The sequence below is a fragment of the Dendropsophus ebraccatus genome, chromosome 6, assembly GCF_027789765.1.
Source record: "Dendropsophus ebraccatus isolate aDenEbr1 chromosome 6, aDenEbr1.pat, whole genome shotgun sequence".
Classification (NCBI taxonomy): Eukaryota; Metazoa; Chordata; class Amphibia; order Anura; family Hylidae; genus Dendropsophus; species Dendropsophus ebraccatus.
In genome coordinates, this window is record NC_091459.1 from 125,356,545 (window position 1) to 125,379,166 (window position 22,622).

The 22,622-nt window shown below is 42.0% G+C and overlaps 1 protein-coding gene across 7 annotated transcripts in view; it reads left to right on the top strand.

The window, feature by feature from the left end:
• SUPT3H (SPT3 homolog, SAGA and STAGA complex component) overlaps positions 1-22,622 on the top strand; it is a 389,270-nt gene that overhangs the window by 13,567 nt on the left and 353,081 nt on the right. The window contains exon 1 of one of the 7 annotated variants that reach the window (XM_069975874.1): positions 8,957-8,974. The exons of 1 other annotated variant lie outside the window; for it this stretch is intronic. The gene's annotated coding sequence lies outside the window, so the exon portion shown is untranslated. Of the gene's footprint in view, positions 1-8,956; positions 8,975-10,908; positions 10,928-14,532; positions 14,755-21,692; positions 21,846-22,622 lie in introns of those variants that run through there. 5 more of the 7 variants (XM_069975875.1, XM_069975872.1, XM_069975870.1 and 2 more) reach the window with 5 other exon arrangements.

Consider the following 22,622-nt stretch of genomic DNA (forward strand, 5'->3'; position numbering starts at 1 on the left):
CAACACCCTGCAATCTTCTCTCAGTAAGTTCATAGATAAGCACTGACCTTTCTGACACCTGAATTTAGCGTTTTAGGTGCCCAGAGAGTCTACAAACAGCTGACCTTCATGTCACCTCTTCCTGCTCCCTCATCTCCCTCAGCCCCTCCCCCCTTCATAGGCTTACAATGGAGAGAGCAGAACCCGTCTTCACTGGCTTCTCTGTAATGAAGACGTGTTTGCCTGATAATGCACATATAAGAAGTCAGGGGGGGAGGCTGGGAGATTGCTTCTTGAGTACAGAAGGAGGCTTTTTTGGCTGATAAAACCTATTACAGAGTTTCTTAAAATCGCTTATACTACTGATTTCTCCAATAAAAAAAAACATGACAGTTACTCTTTAACCCTTTGAGGACCAGGCCCAAAATGACCCAGTGGACCGCGCAAATTTTGATCTTAGTGTTTCCGTTTTTCCCTCCTCCCCTTCTAAGAGCTCTAGCACTTTCAGTTTTTTATCTACAAGCCATGTAAGGGCTTATTTGTTACAGGAATAGTTGTACTGTGTAATGGCGTCATTCATTTTACCATAACATGTATGATGGAATTCCAAATATATTATTTATGAAGATATAAATTGGTGAAATCGCAAAAAAGAATGCAATATGGTAACGTTTGGGGGTTCCTGTGTCTACGTAATGCACTATATGGTAACAGTGACATGATACTATTATTCTATAGGTCAGTCTGAACACAACCATATGCAGGTTACACAGATTCTCTAATGTTATATATTTTTTTTAAATGAAATCCTTTTTTTTGGCAATTAATTATAAATAAAATGGGACTATTGTGACGCTTATAACGGTTTTATTTTTTCACCTACGGGGCTGTATGGGGTGTCATTTTTTCCGCCATGATCTCTAGTTTTTATTAATACCATATTTGTGAAGATCGGACGCTTTGATCACTTTTTATTAATTTTTTTTTATATATAATGTAACATAAAATCGGTAATCTGCGCACTTTTTTCCCTCTTTTCGTCTACGCCGTTTACCGTTCGCAATGACGCTTGTTATATTTTAATAGATCGGACAATTACGCACGCTACGGTATATTATATGTTTATTTGTTTATTTATTTTTATATGTTTTATTTATATAATGGGAAAGGGGGGTGATTTCAACTTTTATTGGGGGAGGGGTTTTGGGGTAGTGTGTTAGTGTTTTTAACTTTTTTTTTTTTTTTTTACACATTTGAAGTCCCTTTGGGGGACTTTTACATAGATTAGTTTGATTTCTACACTGATGAATGCTATGCCATAGGCATAGCATTGATCAGTGTTATCGGCGATCTGCTCATTGAGCCTGCCTGTGCAGGCTTAGTGTAGCAGATCGCCGATCGGACCGCACGGAGGCAGGTGAGAGACCTCCGGCGGCCCGTTTTACCGATCGGGATCCCCGCAGTCACACTGCGGGGGTCCCGATCGGTAAGTGACAGGGGACTCCCCCTGTCACTTACACTTAAACGCCGCGGTCGCGACGCGATGGCGGCGTTCAAGGAGTTAATGACACACGGCAGCGCGATCGCTGCAGCGTGTCATTACCGGTTAGGTCCCGGCTGCTGATTGCAGCAGGCCCCCACCTGCTATGAAGCGCGCTCCGCTCCAGAGCACGCTTCATAGCGGGAGAAACACCCAGGGCGTACAGTTACGCCCTAGGTCGTCTGGGGACAGACTTCCATGGCGTAACTATACGCCCTGGGTCGTCTAGGGGTTAATGTACCGGCCGAGATGATCCGGCCATTCCGTGACCTGGCCGGGGTCACGGAACGGCCGGTCTCTTACGTAGGTCACGGAACGGCCGGTCTCTTACGTAGTGTGAACATAGCCTAATAATGCAAAAGATATTCAAATAAAACACTAGTTAGTTAAAAATCCAGACCTTAATAGGCCCGGTCAAAAATGACCAAAACATTATATGTGTATAGTAGAACCGAAAAGAACAGCAGGGTTAACTTCTCCAGACACTGGGAGTCAAATACTAAGCGTTCGGGTTGGAAAAATGTTTCCGAACCTGAATAGTTCGGCAACTCAGCTCAACACTAGTCTTCATACACAAATTGTGCATCTTCAATGAGAATTAGTAACCCACAATCTGTATACAAGGCCTCTCTCCAGCCAACCAATGCCCTTCTATGTACTGATAAGGAGAAGTGTATTTGCATATTTTTACTGAACACTAAGGGGGAGATTTATCAAATCTGATTGGTTGCTAGGGGCAACTAAGACAATTCTAATAAATTTCTCCCTATTTCTAAAAAACTTTGTTTTATAATGCTATGAGAGAAAATATGTATTTTTATTTTTTACATTGCTGCCATTAATGCCTGTGTCAGGAACTGCAGGGCTGTATGCAGCCCTAGCGATACTGCTCCTTCCTGATGTCTATATAATACATGTTATCATAAGAATAGACATTATACTGTGGGAAGCTGTCTGTGTCAGTAGCGCTGCAGGCTCCCCTGATGTCTATATAATACATGTTATCATTACTATAGACATTACACTAGGGGAAGCTGTCTGTGTCAGGAGTGCTGCAGCCTCCCCTGATGTCTATATAATACATGTTAGCTTTAGAATTGATATTACACTGGGAGAAGCTGTCTGTGTCAGTAGTGCTGCAGCCTTGCCTTATGTCTAAATATTACATGTTATCATTAGAATAGACATTACACTGGGGGAAGCTGTCTGTCAATAGTGCTGCAGCCAGGGTGTACCAGGGTGATTGAGGATAACTGTCAATCACCACTCATGTCAGGAATTGTCCAGAGCAGTAGCAAATCCCCATAGAAATCTTCTACTGCTTATGACAGTTCCTGACTTGGACAGAGGTGGCAGCAGAGAGCACTGTGTTAGACTGGAAAGAATACACCACTTCCTGCAGGACATACAGCAGTTGATAATTACAGGAGGACTTGAGATTTTTAAACAGAAGAAATTTAGAAATCTGTATAATTTTCTGACACCTGTTGATTTAAAAAAAAAAATCCTAAGGAGTACGCCTTTAGCAAAATCAATTGTGAAGTTCTGCAGAATCTTTAGACACTATATAAACATATACACTGATCATCCATAACATTAAAGGGCGTATCCACCTAAGAGCTAAAAAATAATATATTAGAGTATAAGAGTATAACAGTATTTTGAGCCACCCGCTGTCTTTCTAGCTGCTGCCATTTCCGAGTTCCAGTTTTTTTTTTTTAAAAAGCTGATCTATATCCAAGATGGCGTCAGCCAGGAAACTACCACTGCTATTGTTATTATTGCACAGTAAACACAGGACTGTTTTTTTTTTCCACAGACTTTGCATCACATCACCACAATATGTATTCCATACTAGCTGTTGATGTAGCAGAGCTGACACACGCATGGTGTAGCAGAGCTGACGTGCACATGGTGTAGCAGAGCTGACGCACACATGGTGTAGCAGAGCTGACGCGCACATGCTATATCCTGCATAACGGGCATCTGTTTACCAGGAGTTTGGGGGTTGTAATGTAGGTTTAGATCTCTGCTTGCTGACTGTGAATGAAAACATTCTAGTTCCATCCAGACTCTAAGAACATACATAACACTCACAATATACAGAGCTGTGACACAAAGACAGGTACATATGCCTGTATTCAAGGACAGCAAGCAGAGATAGAACTATAACTTTTCATATTACAGAAACCTAGGCTCAGGGACTCATGTAAGTCTATGGAAGCAGCAGCACAGGTGCATGGAGATGATGCAGATAATGTCTACTAGTGGCTGGTTTACAAAGTCAATAGACAGCTAACCCGGCCCCCAGAGAAGAGATCACATGTCTTGTGACTACAAAGGGAGGTGGGAAGAGGGAGCAGTGTGTTGTCAGAATGGACACTAAGAAGATGAATTTAGACATCCAGAGCAGGTAAGTATGAGAAGAGAACAGGGAAAGGGTGCAAGAAAGGTTATACATGCATATTAGACATAGGGTGGTATTGGGAAGGGGGATCCTTTAGAATATTGTTTTTTTTACTCAGATAACCCCTTTAAGGGTAGGGCTATATGGTGACCTTGGCCACAGCACTGGTTGTGCTGTGAACGATCACTGTGCACATTGGTGTAAGTGAATGGACTCATGTTGCCACCACTGTCTTATAACGGTAAGAAATAGATCTGCGGAGGATTTCATGTGGCTGTCAGGTCGCGGCCACTTGTGTGTTGTGTGGTAACCTGACCGCAGTCACTTACATCCACTGTGTACAATAATAGTAGATGACGTACCTGCAGAGCACCACAGTCTATGGCAGAACAGTAGATACCCCTAAAGAACCTGATGTACACCATTTACTCTGGTCCAATGATAAGGGTTAAAAAACACAGGACGGCATGAAGCAAGCAGTGATGCTAACACAAGATGACTGCTCCGCAGCCGGCCACACACCGCTCATTCAGCGCCAGGAGAGAAGCCACAAATCAGCTTCTATCTTAAAGCTTCTCGGCTCATGCAAATGTTCACAAATTGGAAGGACACACAAGGACAAATGAAATGAAAGGGCCGATTGTGTAACCCTTGAGCTGCCAGAGGGGTCTAAAGCATTTTATTCAAAACGATCTGCGAATTTTTTGCAAACGATCAACGACGATTTGAGAACCTGCTGAAAGATCAATCGTTGATCGTTCGCTGCGTTTACACGTAGGGTTATCGTTTGAATTTGACCGTTATTGTGCAAATTCGCACGATAATCGTTCTGTGTAAACGCAGCAACATAGTGCGTTTACACAGACAGATTTATCTGACAGATTGTTGAAGCCAAAGCCTGGAATGGATTTGAAAAGAGGAGAAATCAGTCTTTTCTTTATGACCTGTTTTCTGTTTATAGTCTGTTCCTGGCTTTAGCTTCAAAAATCTGTCAGATAAATCTGTCTGTCTAATCGCACCATTAGGGTCCTATTCCACGGCCCGATGATCATTGAGCGAGGGCTGCAGGGACATCGTTACCGATGTCCTTGCAGCCCTTGTTTCATACATTACCTGGCAGGGCTTCTCCTCCGCTCCGTCTTCCTCCTCAGGTCCCGCGGCGGTCCTGGCATGTGATTGGCTGAGCGGTCTGACTGCTCAGTCAGGCCACTCCGGAGCTGCTGATGCTGTGCCGCGGGACTCGGGGAGGAAGACTGAGCAGTCGAGAAGCCCTGTCAGGTAATGTATGCTGCGCTTCTCAAATCGTCGGTCGCCCGCCGTGCACCGCTATTCCACCGCAGCGGTGGGGACCGATGATTTTTGGTCTGGCCCTAAATAAACAATCAGCCGATGACACGATCATCGGCTGATCATTTTCTCTATTCCACCGATCGATAATCGGCCGAATCAAGCCGATTCAGCCGACTATCGCTCCCGTGGAATAGGGCCCTTATGCAGTCACGTGACTGCTGGACGTGATGTCTCATAGGAAGCAAAGTCATGTACATGTAGCTATACTGTTATATATCGTGGCAAAGACGCTGCCTAAAGTACAGCACCCATCCGATAAGTCTATAACTACAACTATACAAGAAGTGATAGTGCCCCTTTAAGGCATTGACCATTCACCCACAGGGGAGAAGGAGCACTATTAAAATAAATAGCCAGACTTGATATTTTCATCTGGCAAAAACATAAATATAGCATAGCGGGAATATAGCCGACTGTGTAAGGAGTTTATTTTAGAGGAGGAAAACATACCACTCCAGACCACTTCCCAATGTGTCAGGAGGATTTCAATATTGATACATTTCAGGTGGCAATGCCTCTTTTATATATTTATACGCTCTTTTTTTTTTTACACATAATCTTTTCATAGAAACCTATTTGAGAGCTGAGTTTATAAAAAGATATATTCTAGGAAACGAGGCCTGAATACATACGTATCCCCAAATGCACCGCGCTGCAGGGGGCCGACGCGCCGCGTCAAGTAAATACATTTTGTTTACAGTAATAACAGCTATATATATTCTGTACAGTATATACTATTATAGGCTGACGGCAGAGAGCTAAAAAATTATAGATAGATAGATAGATAGATAGATAGATAGATAGATAGATAGATAGCTAGCAGATAGATAGATAGATAGAAGATAGATAGATGATAGATAGATAGATAGATAGATAGATAGATAGATAGATAGATAGATAGATAGATAGATAGATAGGAGATAGATAGATAGATAATAGATAGATAGGAGATAGATAGATAGATAGATAGATAGATAGATAGGAGATAGATAGATAGGAGATAGATAGATAGATAGATAGATAGATAGATAGATAGATAGATAGGAGATAGATGGATAGATAGATAGATAGATAGATAATAGATAGATAGGAGATAGATAGATAGATAGATAGATAGGAGATAGATAGATAGATAGATAGATAGATAGGAGATAGATAGATAGATAGATAGATAGATAGATAGGAGATAGATAGATAGGAGATAGATAGATAGATAGATAGATAGATAGATAGATAGATAGGAGATAGATAGATAGGAGATAGATAGATAGATAGATAGATAGATAGATAGGAGATAGATAGATAATAGATAGATAGATAGATAGATAGATAGATAGATAGATAATAGATAGATAGGAGATAGATAGATAGATAGATAGATAGATAGATAGATAGATAGATAGATAGGTAGATAGATAGATAAATCAGAAGAATACCGCAGCACTCATGGGATAGAATTCAACACAACGTGTTTATTTCCCCAAACCGCGACGTTTCGCTCTCCACACTGAGAGCTTTTTCAAGCAGTGGTAATACATGTGATCTACAACAGGTATATATATGTGGTATACAAATTAGGATGATTGAAACAAAATTACAATCAATTCATTCATAAATACAAAAATCACAGTGAAAATAAGTGCATCAGTGTAAAAAAGTTAAATATGTTGTGGTCCATAAAAATTACAAGTGAATCAAATAATCATAAAGTGCACAATATACAATGCAATAGTGTTACACAGACAGTGCAATATATATTAGATAATCAGGACTCAGCTGAAAGTGGCTTGAAAAAGCTCTCAGTGTGGAGAGCGAAACGTCGCGGTTTGGGGAAATAAACACGTTGTGTTGAATTCTATCCCATGAGTGCTGCGGTATTCTTCTGATTTATATAACTTATACCGGATGGTCACTGGTATATACCGCCTGGCACCACATTCATCGCTACACGAGTGCTGCATTCATTCTGAATTTCTTAGATAGATAGATAGATAGATAGATAGATAGATAGATAGATAGAAGATAGATAGATAGATAGATAGATAGATAGATAGATAATAGATAGATAGATAGATAGATAGAAGATAGATAGATAGATAGATAGATAGATAGATAGATAGATAGATAATAGATACATAGGAGATAGATACATAGATAGATAGATAGATAATAGATAGGAGATAGATAGATAGATAGATAGATAGATAGATAGATGATAGATAGATAGATAGATAGATAGATAGATAGATAGGAGATAGATAGATAGATAGATAGATAGATAGATGATAGATAGATAGATAGATAGATCTAAAGGACTCCCCCTGCTGCACGCCGATGACCTCCTGCTGCTGTCTTCAACAGAGAGCGGCCTCCAAGGCAGCTTGTCAGTACTGGAAAAATTTAGTACCAAATGGGCATTACTCATCAGTCTAAAGAAGACCAAGGTCATGGTGGTCCAGAGGCAGAATCAGAATGAAGTCTCCTACCTCTCCTTCACATTAAAGTGACACTTTACCCCCTTTTTTTTCCGCTGAGGGGGCGGGCATATGCACTCATGACATCACTGGGGCGGGGCCTACAGTGGCAATGTGGGCAGGGCTAAGTGGCGTTTTGCCTGTGACGCCCCACCCAGGTAACACAATCCACAGATGATAAAAGATCACTTTTTAATGGAACAAGCACCATGAGGTATGGTATAAAATAAGGTATGAAAACGACTAAATTTATCCTTACACCTGTGTAGAGAAGTCATACTGCAAAAAGGGGGTGACAGTGTCACTTTAAGGGTCAGCACTGGAGAAAACCTGCAGCTACATGTACCGGGGGCTGGAGCTCAGCAATAGAGGCCCTGGAAAGAAAAGCCTGTAGAACCCTCTATTCCTTCAGAAAGCGACTGTACCACCTCAAACCACCTGTAAGGTTCTGGCTACAAATCTTTGATGGTGTCATTGCTTCAATCCTGCTTTATGGCAGTGAGGTCTGGGGTCTGGTCACTTATTTAAAACACTCAAAATTGGATTCATGCCCAAGAGAGCTCTTTTATTTGGAGTTCTGCAAGTACCTCCTCTAAGTCCATCGCAGCACTTCCAACATGGCGTGCCGGGCAGTTAGCTGGGCAGTTACCACTATGGTTCTAGGTACGCTGTCATTCTGGGTGCACATACAGAGCAGCAGCCTCGACTCAATGTGCCCCCCCAATAGAGCATCAACCATCAGTCCAACCAAAACCCACTACATGCCCTGACAAAAGCCCACATGAAGGGGGTGATAGAGAGCTACCCGGGGCAACCAATCTACTATACACTTATATCCTGCAAAATGTACAGATATATTGAGGACACCAACCAAGACCGACACTACCTTTGGTCTAATAAAGCCTAGTGCCTCCTAGTCCTCAGGCTGTGTTCATACAGTGTATATTCATAGTCCGGAGAGCAGAAAAGGCCCTACCTGCTTTTCTCTCTGGTGCTGCACTTCCTCACTCTGGCCATCTCAGATGATAACTTCTGAGACCAGAGGGTGCGTGTTGTGGACGATGTTACTGATGATACCGATGTCATGGTGGCAGGTGTTGGACACCTCACGCGGCCCACAACATATACCCGCCTTCCTCTTGTCTCACAAGTTATGCAGGCTCAGTGGAGACCAACTGCCAGTACTTCCTGGAGATCCTAGATGAACTTGCCTGGCCCACCTTAGTAAGTCCTAACCAAGACCAACAAGTTATCTAAACAAAGCAAGCGCATGCGGATTAGTAAGTCTAGATCTCTCACACAGGACATTCATGTACAGCTGAAATATAGTCAACTTAATGGATTGGTTTAGAACCAGTTTTCTGAATGGTGTAACCCCTTTAAAGTCAGCCTAACCTCATAATTTCAACTAGATTGGCCGTCCATTTAAAGGGAACCTGTCACCAGGGATGCGGGCACAGAGCCCAGGGCTGCATCCAACTTCTTCAGCCACCGGTTATCAAATGTTACACCCTTGGGTTTAGAGGAACCCAAGCGTGTTTGAGGTACGCTCATCTCTAGTAAAAGGTACATTGACCATATGTTTGCATACAGCACAGATACTTCTGCAACTTGAGCATGCTTGGTCCGTTGGAGCCCAAGAATTTGTCTCTTAATTACCGGTGGCCGAAGAACTTGGATGCAGCACAAAAAACTGACATGCGAGTTTTCTGCGGCGGCTATTCATTGAATAGTGGCCGCACAGACATGTCAGTTCACACAATGGAAAGTGCAGCTCCGACCTCACGCTCCATTGTGTGCAGTGGTGGATTAGTATGCGGACACACACAGGTGCACCCACATCCCAATTCAACAGAAATGAAGATCATCTGGCCGGTACTGCAGTACTGGCTGGAATGATCTTCTCTGACACCGGCCGTTCCGTAATACGGCCGGGTCACAAAACGGCTGGTCTCATACGTGATGTGAACATGGCCTAGGGCTGCATGCAACTTCTTCAGAGAAGATTATCAAATGGCGAACCCTCAGGACTGGACTGATCCATGCAGGCTCGAGCTGTGCTCTTCTCTAGCTATTGATATTAACTGTTATTGGAAGCACGTCTCCTGTTTACACAGAAAGATGTGCGGCCGATAACAATAAACTTTACCACTGTTTAAAAAAATAAATCAGCCGGCAAGCTCAACGTCACTTCCCACACAGGCTGATTATGGGACGAATAATAAACACTACACCCTCAATGTATGTGCACACTGAGCAATTCTCATTGAATTCCGCGCTGAATTTCCCCTGACGATTCGGCTCATTTCATAGCACTCCGCGTGAAAAATGACCTCCCATGGAGTTCTATGGAATTCCGCCAGCGCAATCCACCCAAAGAACGAACCTGGTGTAACGCGGAATCCGGACAGAAATTTCCGCTGTGTACACAGACAGATGGAATTCCCATTTAGCTCTATGGAAAGGAGCCATGGTGAATTTAAACGGGCAGAATTCTGCGTGTATTTTGCGGCGGAATACGCATGGAATTCCGTGAGAATTGCTCAGTGTGCACATACCCTTAGGCGATGTTCCCACTACGTATGAGACCAGCCGTTCTGTGACCCCGGTCTCTGCCCGGATCATCCCGGCCGGTACTTAAGTACCGGTCGGATGATCTTTCCGGCCGCAGTGTTCTGATGCTTCCCCCTGCACACAATGGAGCCGCTCGCTTCATTGTATGAACTGACAAGGTTTCCTACAGCCGCAATTCATTGAATTGCGGCCGCAGAAAACTGGCATGTCAGTTATTTGCGGGGCCGCACGGGATCCCGGCCGGATCCCATAGAAGGTAAGGCAACAAGGGCTGTACTTTTATGTAGTGTAAACATAGCCTTACCATGTAAAAAGGACTTTACTCATCCGATACCTGACTTTCTCCACACAATCTATGCCTGAGCTTTCCCCGGCAGGCAGAGGTATCATTCTAATAACATCCTGTTTATTAATTTCCCTGTGCGGACTCCGCAGTACATTACACCGCTCTGTCTCTGTGGTCCCAGAATACGTGTGAGGTCTTCTTAAAATTTGTGTTATAAAGGACATGGTGTAAACCCCCTTGGAGATCTGCGCTATCCCTCTAAAAAAGCCTCCTCTCTCCACATTATGTGATTGGAGGCGGACGTTGATCAAAGCGACGTGAGTACAGTTGTGCGTTCTTTATTTTCATGTTTCTAATTCTGCTAAAAATGCCACTGAAAGATCTCATTTATAAGATAGTTGTGGCGTTTTCTTCCAGTTTTCAGAAAGCTCTCTGTTATACAGCACGGGGTATTTCGGCTCCTTCTTACCAGACTGCCGGTCTGCTCCCAGCTACTTTAATTTGTCTGGGATGAAATAACTTAAAGATGTTTTGACTTGGCCTTGATTAGAGAGAAAATATATATTGGTTAATTGAAGTCTTCTATAGTTAGGGATACTGTTGTCCTGCTTTCAGGTTGAGTTTTGCCAGGTGTACAAGCCGGGTGGAATTTCTACAAATATGTTATTTTCAAATGACGTTTGCAATTTACATTTTTTTTTTTAAATCATGTTTTCAATTCAACTTGTTTGAAAACATACTGTTGTTTTCAAACAACTGTACGCATATTCACCAGGATGCGATTCCCCTGGGGGGAGGGGATGTAGTGTTGAGTCTATGTTCTTGGGCAGGTCTGATAGGAGAAAAGGGCAACGTGCAAAAAAAAAAACCATTATCACCATTATCAAAATCTCTGCTTGCTGTCAGTATATAGAATCATTTTGGTTTTCCTTCAGGTAATAAATAGTGTTAAGCGAGCACTCAAATACTTGAGTGCTTGTTATTCGAGTTGAGTATTTTTCAATGATGGACTTGAGTAGCAAACTCAATGGAAGACTTGAGCATTTAACCAGGTGCCCCCTGCTCAGCAGAGTGAATGTTGCCTGCTTAATGCATTACATTTTTTGTTCTTATTTTTGTATATATTATTCCTTGAAGGGATATACAAAATATACAAAAAATATAAAACCAAATATACAAAAACTAGAACAAAAAAAAATGCAATAGGTTAGAACTCTGGCGGTATGCCCTTGATTAACCCCTTAACAACCAAGGGCGTAAATGTACGTCCCTGTGTCGTTAAGGGTGTTCAGAGGGGGGGCTACCTGCAACCCGAGACCGCGGCTATTAGCGGGCACGGTCCGATCGCCGTGCCCCCTAATTAGCATTTTAAATGCAGCTGTCAAAGTTGACAGCTGCATCTAAAATGCTTCTTTTCCCCATCCCTGGTGTCTATTGGGGGGTTTGCCGCATCTGGTCCAACTCGGGGTCTGCGCTGTAATAGCACTGATCCTGGCTTGGCATTCTATTGCCCTCGGTTGCAGCATCCGAAAGCAATAGAATGCCTATCTCATTGATCTATGCAGTATATCTACACTGCATAGATCTCAATGAGAGATCAGAGTAGTAATACTAGAAGTCCCCCAGGGGGAATAACCCTAACCGCAGGGGGAATAACCCTAACCCCAGGGGGACTTCTAGTTAGAGTGTAAATTTTTTTTTTTTAATTAAAAAAAATCCTCTCCCCTAATAAAAGTCTGAATCTCCCCCCTTTCCCCATTTTATAAATATAAATAAATAAACATATTTGGTATCGCTGCGTGCGTAATCTCCCGAACTATTCAACTGTTTCATTCCTGATCTCGCATGGTAAACAGCGTCAGCGGAAAAAAATTCCAAAGTGCATATTTGCACATTTTTGGTCGCATCACATCCTGAAAAATGGTAAAAAAAAGCGATCAAAAAGTCGTATATGCGCAAACAAGGGACCAATAGAAAGATAGCCCCATAGACCAAAGGATAAAAGCGTTATAAGCATGGTAATAGAGCAATTTTAAAGAACATTTATTTTTTAAAAAAGGTTTTAATTTTTTAAAAGCCGTCAAATAAAATAAAAGTTACACAAGTTACATATCATTGTAATCGTACTAACTTGAGGAACATGCATAACAACTCAGTTTTATCCCAAGGGCGAATGGTGTAAACACTAAACCTCCCTAAATAAAAAAAAATTGTGTTTTTTTTTTCCCCCAATTTCACCACACATTTAATTTTTTTCTGGTTTTGCAGCATATTTTATGCAAAAAATTAAGCCTGCCATTGCAAAGTACAATTAGTGGCGCAAAAAATAAGGGTTCGTGTGGGTCTCCAGGTGAAAAAAATGCAAGTGCTATGGCCTTTTAAGCACAAGGAGGAAAAAACGAAAGTGCAAAAATGGAAATTGGCTCTGTCCTTAAGTGATTAACAGCATACTGCCAAACCTACTGCATTTTTTTCTCTCTAATTTTTGTATATTTCTTTTAAACTTACCTTCAATATGATTATACAAATTAGAACAAAAAAAATGCAATATCTTACTGCAGCGGGCAAGAGCAATAACTGACAGCTAAACAATTGCTCGGCCGTCAGTTATTGTAGGGGTACGGCCACCTTAACCCGAACACCCTGATGCTTGATCGAGCACAATGCCGGACCGAGCATACTCGCTCGCCACTAATAACGAACAGTGACCCTGATGGCGACAACTTTCACACCACGGTATGTTCACTTAGTGTTCTGCATCAGTCAGGAAGGACAAAATATGAGGAGCTAGTTGTTCTATAAGAGTATGTTCACACGGGGCAGTGTATTAGGCTACAGGTCCTTTTACACAGACTGATATGCATCTGTGTATGGGAGTCGGGAAATGAGTGTTGATCACAGGGTCCACATGGATGATTGCTATATCGTTTGCAATTGTTATCGGTCACATATCTCTGTATCTACACAGACAGATTTACGGCCGATAACGATAAACTTTACTGCCGCACAAAAGATAAAAAACAGCCGAGATGCGGGGGTTTGCTCACTTGTCGGCTAATCTCGGCACTTTGAGGTTATGTTCACACGTGAAATCTCAGCCATAATTACTTGTTATGAACAAAACCACATGGCAACAAAATGACAATTTACCCCCCCCCAAAAAAAAAAATATGTGGGATTTGTTTTAGGCTTTTTTTTTAGGGATTTGTTTTAGGCTTTTTATTTTTTATTTATTTATTTTTACATATTTTAGAACTTTTAGAACTTTCAAAGTTCCAAAAAATGTTGCACAATTGCAGTAGATTAGTGCTATTTTTGACACGATTCTGTTAAAATCACGACAAAAATATAGCTATTTTACAGCTAATGAGAAATTCAAGGCAAAGTAGCCTTAATTAAACCCTGTGTGAACACAGCCTAAAAGCTAGCAAAAAAAAAAAACATTTAAAAACAAAAGTCCAACAAAACAATTTGGCAAAAAAAGACTCCTTTTACCTGAAAAAGCAGACATTCTTTTAGGTTAAGGCTATGTTCACACACTGTTTATTAGCTTTATTTTCAGATGTTTTTTCTGTTCAGTTTTTTAAAAAAAATCTTTGGTTTTGGGCCATAATTTTCAGTTGTTTATGTCTCAAAATGAGGCTTTAAATAGCGTGTGGGTACATAGCCTTATAGCACCAGAAAGGTGGATGACATTTAACAAATTACATCTATAGGCTATGGGGGAGATTTATCAAACATGGTGTAAAGTGAAACTGGCCCAGTTGCCCCTAGCAACCAATCAGATTCCTCCTCTCATTCCTCACAGACTCTTTTGAAAATGAAAGGTGGAATCTGATTGGTTGCTAGGGGCAACTGGGCCAGTTTCACTTTACACCATGTTTGATAAATCTCCCCCTATGTTCACACACCATCAAAATGACAAAAAGTCATTTAACGACTGTTATTTGCCATCAAATGGCTGCTGGCCAATCAAAAAGGCTGTCATTTTGATGTCTCTAGATGATTTACATTTCAAGCCACTGAAATGAATGGTACCCACTACTGTACACCACAGTATACGCCAGTATCCCGTTCTTGGCAGGATGCCAATAGATATCTGTGATGGACATCAGAAACCAGTGTGAACCTACCCTAACAAAAGGTTTGGTATAAATGCTTCTAATACAGTCTAAGGCTATGTTCACACTACGTAAAACTACGGCCGTAGTTTTGCGGGATGGGACATAGCTTTATGTTGAATGGGATCCCGGCCGGAGCGTACCCACATCGTACACGCTCCGGCTGGGAGCCTATGCGGCGCCGGAACAAAACTGACAGGTAAGTTTTCTGCGGCCGGAATTCAGTGAAGTCCGGCCGCAGAAAGACCTGTCAGTGCACACAGTGAAGCGAGCGGCCGGATCATCCGGACCGTACTTAAGTACCGGCCGCGATGATCCGGGCACAGACCGGCCGTTCCGTGACCCGGCGGGGGTCACGGAATGGGCGGTCTGTTCCGTAGTGTGAACATAGCCTAAGGGTACTATTACATGAAGCGATTTTTTTCAGCGATTAACGATAAACGATCTCAAACAACTGCTATGGCGAACTACCGAAATTGTTCACCCAATTACACGGAACAATGATCGTTACTTATAATCGTTCTTGCGATCGTCTTGTCGTCGCTATTGCGTTCGTAGCTACTGCGAACGACTGAACAACGTCTTATTCCATGCGAACGATCAACAATAAAAATAGGTCCAAATTGTATCAAACGACCAACGATTTCTCGTTGGTCGTTTAATTGTTGGCTGCTATTACACTAAACGATTATCGTCCAAATCTGAATGACTTTTCGATCGATAATCGTCCCGTGTAATAGGGCCCTAAGGCTATGTTCCCACTTTGTAAACATACGGGGTAAAGGAGGCTGCCTTGTTATATTGACAGCCGCTAATAATGATCATGGTCTTATCTATATAATGAGATGGACGCCTTTGCGCAAAATGTTCCTGAAGTGAAACCATGGCGTAATAATCGTCTGGATCTCACTAAACCTGTTAAAGTGTCCTCCGGTATCTGCACCAAGATATTATGCTCTCTACCAATGTTCCAATGCTTAGGTGTGTATTTTACGTTTCGGTGGTAGACGGGGTTCACAATGGGCTTTGCAGCAACATACAAAGAAAGCTGCAATGTCCTGTAAGATTGGACTCCTTTATATCATAGCCAAAAGGAAGTTTTTCAACAATTTTTTTCCCACTGCAAAATCAGACCCGATGGGCTAGCCTTAAAGGGGTTGTCCAGTGTTAGACAACTTTAAACATACAGCTGCTGTTGTATGCTTACCTCTCCATGCTCCTCTGTGTTCTCCTACAGGTCTCTGGTGTCCCCTGCTGATCGCAGTCACCTCCGCTTCTGAGACAAACTCGTCTCGGGAGTGACAGCCTGCTCAGCCAATCACTGACTGTGGCACTGCCCCCTCTCAGTCAGTGAGCGGGCTGGGAGTTTGTCTCGGAAGTGGTTTACCTCAGAAGGAGACACTAGAGACCCATAAGTGGACACTGCGGGGGCAGAGAGATATGCATAGGCTCTTTTTTGTTTTCTATATAACAGCAGCAGTATAGTAAAAGTTGTCTTAAGCCGGGCAACCCCTTTTGATCCCACATATTCATCAATGAGCCCATGACCCAGTGACTGTTTTTCCTTACTTGAACCACTTTTATTAGGTGAAACAGATCGCTGATCTCAGGGAGACCAGCCAAACAATAACACTGTTTGCTGCCGGTTAAAGCGCTCAATGCAGTGAAATCCTAGGTGCATTGCTCCCTAGGAAACATGAATATGCAAAAGAAGAGCATGGGAACACTGATGAGGGGCAACACCCAGAAACAGCTGTCTGTAGATGGATACCTGGCCTTGGTTTTTCACTTGTCATTACATTGACATATAGAGCCACTTAATATGGCGGTTTTCTTAGAGGAGCCACCCCTTGGCTGTGTCCTCCCTAGAGGGATATTTGGCTAGTCCTGTGTTCCGAGACACTTAAATGAGGCTCCACGGGCTCTTCTTTTGCACTTTTATTGGGCAGTATTCACTAATATAGATAAGCATGCTCAAGTCCACTTGTTCAGCATTTGATTACTGATTATTACCAATTTGATTATTGAGTAGCACGTTTGTATGTTTTCTCCGTGTTTGGGTGGGTTTCCTCTGGGTTCTTTGGTTTCCTCCCACACCCAAAAACATACAGATAGGTAAAGTGCTAAAAAAAACAACTGATGGCTGACAAAGTTGGATGCGACCCTAGGGAAGCCTGGAAAACATTGATACAGCCTATGGCCTAATCGAAATGCCAAACAATCGTATTTGAGCATGCTCATCTCTATTCAATACATAATAGGAACACCCCACAAGACTGGACAGTCTGGAGATGGCCTGGCCCACTTGTCTAGACATCACAATTTGTCCCTTATTAAATGTGTTCACATCCTTACGCTTTACTTGCCTTTAGATCTAACTATGACATTTTGTGTATACTGCGGTCAGGGCCAACTCGAGGTGTACATAGACCACTGGACGAGACCCTCACAGAAAACCCTCTGTCTACTTCATTTATGACTCGACAGATTTTATTTAGACTGTCATTGCCCAAAAAGCGGTGTCTGGCATCTGCCCAGATTTACTTTGTCCTAACTAGGGTGGGGACTTTTTTCTTTCGCGCTACTGATGCTTCCAGTTATAGGTACATTTTAATATCCTGGCCGGTATATTGTCACATATATAACAAGCTCCTGCAAAATCTTAATTTCTGGCCAATTTTGAGCGTTCAAACTAAAATGTCGACAGACAAAGGTCGGAATTGTAATTTTTTTTTTTTTACTTTTTTTTTCCGTATAAAACGAAGATAGACTCTCGGCAAATTGTCCTTGTGTTTGATGAATGGATCATGTATCTTACAGGGGAATAGAGGCCTTTTTCTATGTACACGACTGGAGACACAGAGGCAGACATTAGATAGGGGCCATCTGGCCCACCTAGACTGCCCATTTACACTACAAATATGTTTGGTGCTGCCAGGCTTAAGACTTTAATTACATAGTTTAGAGGTTTCCCTTGTGGCTGTACCGAGAAAACGAAAAATTCTTTCAGTGCATTGACTCCCCGCACTTTGCTGTAGAGCACAATTCTTTTACTGGAACATTTTTGTTGGGCTGCGGGATGCAGATCTAAAATGGGCTGAATCAGTCCTTGGTCATTAAGAGGCCACCCTGTTATACGTGTCTATCCGCATTCATTGCTGGGAAGGCAATTTAAAGGAAAATACGTTTACATTCCTGCGCTTTTATATAGGAATAATCATTTGCTTTGCTTTATGAATCAGTGAAACTTTTTATTTTTTTATTTTTTATATTTATAGCAGTAAATCGTAAAATTCTCTGTACTTTTATAAGCTTGTTTTTTTTTTTTAATTCAGGAACTTTCATTTATTTTTCGAGAAATAAAACTAGTCATCGTAAAAACCATGTAGGAAAGAATACCTCCGTAATGCGCTGTCCGCAAGTTCATATAAAGTACTAACATTATACATTACCGATACTGTGGCACCCACACTCTAAAGCTTTCCCGGTACCCTGTCCGTTTTCTGATGTGTTGACATGTGACCGGTAGAGCCGTTCCCAGGCTGCAGTGGTCATGTGCATTAATACGGCGCAGAATAGGGAAAACCTCAGGATGTGAGTGCCTCTGTGTTGGTAAGTACGTAGAGTTATGTTCACACATAATATTTGGGGCCATAAAAAGAAAAAAATTGTCCCCTCTGCTGTTTTATTGAATTCTGTTGAGCAGCAGGTAATGCACATTCAGTAAAAACATGACTGAATATAGCACTTCCTTCAGGACATACAGCAGCTGATAAGTACTGGAAGGATTGAGATTTTTTAATAGAGGTAATTTACAAATCTGTATAAGTTTGTTTGACTCCAATTAATTTAAAAACAATTTATTTTCACCACAGCACCCCCTTTAGTTGCTCTGCCCTTCTGCTATGATGCCACAGCAGTTGTCTTGATGCTATAAGCACAGTACTTATATAACAGGGCTTCCATGGTGTCCCCATAACAGTGGCACCCACAGTCTACTTCTCCCATAAAGGCCTTATTTTACTAGCCGATTATGGTTATCTGTCTACATATTGCCCTGTATATGAGGATCAGCGATCAGCCGGATTGCATCCTTTAAGTGGATTCTGTCAGGTCAGTACCAGAGATGCAGACACAGATAGGCGATACGGAGATAAAACAAATTATGCCTTTATCTTTGCTGATGGCGATTTACAGAGTTATAAAACTGCATTATTTCTTGGAAGCTGAAGTGCCACAGAGGTGATGCTGAGCCGCAGCATGCACGCCTCCTCCTCCACCACCTCTCTCTGCCTTGACTAACTGATGGGACTACAGGGCTGGAGACTGGGCTCTGTCAATCACTCAAGACAGGGATGGTGTGGGAGGGACCATGGATTAACATAGTTACCCTCCCTAACCAGATATTACATAGGATTACCATAGTAACAGTGACCAACCACACATTACATAGGATTACCATAGTTACCGTGACCAGCCACACATTACATAGGATTACCATAGTTACCGTGACCAGCCACACATTACATAGGATTACCATAGTTACCGTGACCAGCCACACATTACATAGGATTACCATAGTTACCGTGACCAGCCACACATTACATAGGATTACCATAGTTACCGTGACCAGCCACACATTACATAGGATTACCATAGTTACCGTGACCAGCCACACATTACATAGGATTACCATAGTTACCGTGACCAGCCACACATTACATAGGATTACCATAGTAACAGTGACCAACCACACATTACATAGGATTACCATAGTTACCATCACCAGCCACACATTACATAGGATTACCATAGTTACTGTCACCAGCCACACATTACATAGGATTACCATAGTTACCGTCCCCAACCAGACATTACACAGGATTACCATAGTTACTGTCACCAGCCACACATTACATAGGATTACCATAGTTACCGTGACCAGCCACACATTACATAGGATTACCATAGTAACAGTGACCAACCACACATTACATAGGATTACCATAGTTACCATCACCAGCCACACATTACACAGGATTACCATAGTTACTGTCACTAGCCACACATTACATAGGATTACCATAGTAAACTTGACCAGCCACACATTACATAGGATTACCATGGTTACCGTGACCAGCCACACATTACATAGGATTACCATAGTTACTGTCACCAGCCACACATTACATAGGATTACCATAGTTACCGTCACCAGCCACACATTACATAGGATTACCATAGTTACTGTCACCAGCCACACATTACGTAGGATTACCATAGTTACCGTCACCAGCCACACATTACATAGGATTACCATAGTTACTGTCACCAGCCACACATTACATAGGATTACCATAGTTACCCTGACCAGCCACACATTACATAGGATTACCATGGTTACCGTGACCAGCCACACATTACATAGGATTACCATAGTTACCCTGACCAGCCACACATTACATAGGATTACCATAGTTACCCTGACCAGCCACACATTACATAGGATTACCATAGTTACCCTGACCAGCCACACATTAGATAGGATTACCATAGTTACCGTGACCAGCCACACATTACATAGGATTACCATGGTTACCGTGACCAGCCACACATTACATAGGATTACCATAGTTACCCTGACCAGCCACACCCAACTTCCCAACATATCTGTTTAATACAGTGGTACCTTGGTTTAAGAGTAACTTGGTTTAAGAGAGTTTTGGTTTAAGAGCTCACAGTTTTTCAAATTTGTGACTTGGTTTAAGAGCATTGCTTTGGTGTAAGAGCTCCCTGTACTGGGTGGGAGGGGGAGTGGGGGAGGGGCATGGTCTGCATAGCGGGGTCTACAGCCCTGTACTCTGACCCAGGAAGTCTCCCTCACCTTCCAAATCATAGCAGATCCACTTCAGGCTGGGGCTTTCATCAGGGGACAGGACTGTGGGGGTAATCTCTCCATAGCTGTAACCCCTCTCTCCCCGGACAGAGAGTGCTGCATGTATGTGCTCACATCTGCCCTGCTCATTCCTTCATGCTCCCTGCAGTCACTGTCCGCCCTTGTGTTTCCCATTCTCTCCATTACTGTACAGTAACTTATAATATTACAGATTCTGCTGTTTTTGAATGTTTGTTTCATCTGTTTTACATGTTATTCAGAACAATAAATCATTATTTTTGGGGTGTGGAACCAATTGTCTGCATTTTTATGATTTCTTATGGGAAAATTTGCTTTGGTTTAAGAGTGGATTTGGATTACAAGCACGGTCCAGGAGCGAATTATGCTCCTAATCTAATAGTAATTTCCCATAAAAAGTAGTTTTAGTGCATCTTTTCTTAGATGTTTAGTTGTGTTGTTCCTCTGTTATTCAGCTTGGAAATTTACAAAAAAAACCCCTGACAACTGGGCATTACTTCTTTTCTTTAGGGTACGTTCACACTTACTGGATCCGCAGCAGATTTCATTTAAATAACTAAACACAGCATCAAATCTGCTGCAGATCCTGTAGGTGTGAACGCACCCTTAATATATAAATAAAAATTATTATTATTATTTAAAAAATTATTATTATAAAAATTATGACTATTATTTCGTTAGAGGAAGATCAAATGAATTTACGATGTTGCTAAAACAGACAAATGAAGAAAAGTGATATGGAAATAATACACCAAGATGAGAGGGGGAAAAAAAATCTAAAAGAAATAAATAAATAAATAAACATGCTAATCTCCTCTAATGCATTAAAATCTTAAATTTTTCCTTAAAAATCTCCATGAGTGAAACTGCACTACTGTGACAACAGCAGATTATTATGTTTATATACTATAAAACACATGATCTATTGTCTTCCTAGCACTACACAGCACAGGACCGCAGCGTCCTATGCAGCAGCTCACTCATTCACAATGAAGAAGTTTGACCCTTCTCGCACACCGTAACAAAAAAAGAAGGAAGTTGAAACCGTTGGTGATGCTGATTGGTTCCTGGCGGCCATGCTTAGTTAGGGAGCAGACTCTGTCGGCCATGTTTGTTGAGGGCAGTGTGCATATGGGCAGTTTGCACATAGGTCTGCTCCACTACTGGCTCACTGTCTAATAAAGGAACTAAATAGAGGCGGTAAGTGAATGCGGAGCTTTACAGGTCTGCATCCTCATGTGACTACAGTGGGTGCTGACATGATCTGCACAGTGTGCAATACACACTACTACACCACATAGACACAGCATGAAGTGTACTGTGCTCTGGTGCAGGCAGCTGCTCTGCTGGGTCACATACAGATGTAGCAGAGCTGTAGTGCACACAGAAAGTTGGGGAAACACATGGAACTATAAAGTCAGCTGTGTGATGGGAACATGATTTGGTTACAAGCACCATTTAAAGGGGAACTCCAAAAAAAATAAAAAATCAACCAGTGTCAGAAAGTTATCTAGATTTTTAATTAACTTCTATTTAATAATCTCAAGTCTTCCAGTACTTATCAGCTGCTGTATCTCCTGCAGAAAGTGGTGTATTCTTTTCAGTCTGGAGAGCAGGAGAGTTTTTTTTTTTTAATGGGGATTTTCTATTTCTCTGGACAGTTCCTTTCATGGACAGAGATGGCAGCAGAGAGCTCTGTGTCAGACTGAAAAGAATACACCACTTCCTGCAGGACATACAGCAGCTGATAAGTACGGAAGACTGGAGATTTTTAATAAGAAGTAAATCACAAATCTGTATAACTTTCTGATACCAGTTCGTTTAAAAGAATTTTATTTTCCCTGGAGTGCCCCTTTAAAGACTGATCACTGCAAGTGGCCAGTATTTCCATCTCCTACAGTGGTGTTGTGCATCACTAAAGAGGAGCGGGATTTCAATGCTGATGGTTCAGTTGTGTTCGGTCCGGCTCTCTCATGA